We start from the raw sequence: 1,784 nt of genomic DNA, 5'->3' as shown, positions 1-1,784 counted from the left end.
AAGTTGGAACAACTTAAATTTTTGAGTTGACTTTCTATAAATTTAAGTAAGATGGATTAAAAATTTTTATATGAACTAAAGTAAATAAATTGAGTTGGACTGACCTACATTTGTCAAGTTAAACAAACTAAAAAAATTAAGTTGATCCAACTTAATTGAATTACTTGTTACCTACAGAAGTAATTCAATTAAGTTGGATCAACTTTTTTCTTTTTAGAGTGCAGAGGAGTTCAAGTATCTGGGAGTCTTGATCATGAGTGATGGTAGAATGGAGCTGGAGATAAATCGATGAATCAAGGCTTTGTTCTGAGTAATGACGGTGTTTCTTTGGTCTGTTGTGGTGAATAAAAAGTTAAGTCGAAAGGCAAAACTCTCAATTTACTGACTTGTCTGCGTTCCATCCCTCACCTATGGTCATGAGGTTTGGATTGTGATGAAAAAAACGAGATCCCGAATACAAGTGGCTAAAATGAGCTTCCTTTGCAGGGTGGCTCAGCTTTACAAATATGGTGAGAAAGTCCGTCTTCCAGGTGGAGCTTGGATTAGAGCTGCTGTTCCTCCGTATCAAAAGGAATCAGCTGAGGTGGTTCAAACATCAGTTCAGGATGCCTCCTGACCGTCTACTTTCAGAGGTTTTCCAGGCATGTCCCACTGATAAGAGACCCCAGTGCAAACCATTAACTTGCTGGATCATCTCTGGCCTGGGAACACCTTTGGGTCCCCTAGGAGGAGCTGGAGAGTGTTACTGGGGTAAAGGCCTCTGGGTTTCTGTCTTGGACCTGTTGCCCCCACAATCTGACCACAAATAGGTGGTAGAAGATGGATAATTGGCCTTTTTCCTCACAGTTGGATTCTCTCGTTTAATCATATGATCTGTTTGTTGGTTCATGTTTGGATCTCCTTCTCAAACAGGTGTGGATGTGGCTCAGTGTTTAGAGCAGTTGTCATCCAATGAGAGAGTTGGAGGTTTGATTCCTGACAGGAGCCACATGTTAAAGTGGCTCAAATGAGTTCAAATGAGCAAGACCCTAAACCCCTCACTGTCTCCGATGTGTTCCCCATTGGTATATGAATGGAGTTTGAAGCACTGATTTGTCTTCATAGATAGATTCAGTGCTGTGTGGATGGGTATATGAGGGCACAGATTGGGTTGTAAAGTGCTTTGAGTAGCCTCATTGGCTAGAAAGGTGCTGTATAAGTACAGCCCATTCCATTTACCAAACCTAATTAAAGTTGATCTCATTTCATTTATTGTTTATTTAAAATACAACTTGTGGTTTTCAGTCATCCCAGTGGAGGTTCAGAGCTGAACCATGTTTGTTCTGTCCACAGTAATTTAAATAACCTCTACTTCAGCTGATTTGTCTTTATTTTTGAGGCTGAAAACCTTCCTCCCACAGTACTTAGTTTTATAACTTTGTTTGGTTAAAAAAGCCATAAATTAAGGGACTGAATCCGTGTATCATTCTTTCTTGTCAGGGTTTTTTGTGCTGTCAGTGTGACCAATATGGCCACAGACTCTGTCCTTGACACAAGGGGCAAGCAACTAAAGACCCAAACAGTAGGAGCAGGCACGTAATAAAATGATTTATTAAAACAAAAGGTCAACTTAATCGTGACACACTAAAACCAGTCGTCTTTTTTTTTCTTAAAATCCCAGGTTCCAGAATTGTCTTTCCACGTCACCATTCAAATATTGCAGGTCGGGCTCTTCTTATGCTTTTCTGGGGGAAGCGATCACTCTGTAGCGCACCCTCTGGCCAGTTCCACAGCTGGCTCCGCGA

The sequence above is a fragment of the Kryptolebias marmoratus genome, linkage group LG21 (assembly GCF_001649575.2).
Source record: "Kryptolebias marmoratus isolate JLee-2015 linkage group LG21, ASM164957v2, whole genome shotgun sequence".
Classification (NCBI taxonomy): Eukaryota; Metazoa; Chordata; class Actinopteri; order Cyprinodontiformes; family Rivulidae; genus Kryptolebias; species Kryptolebias marmoratus.
Note: the sequence above shows the minus strand (reverse complement) of the source record.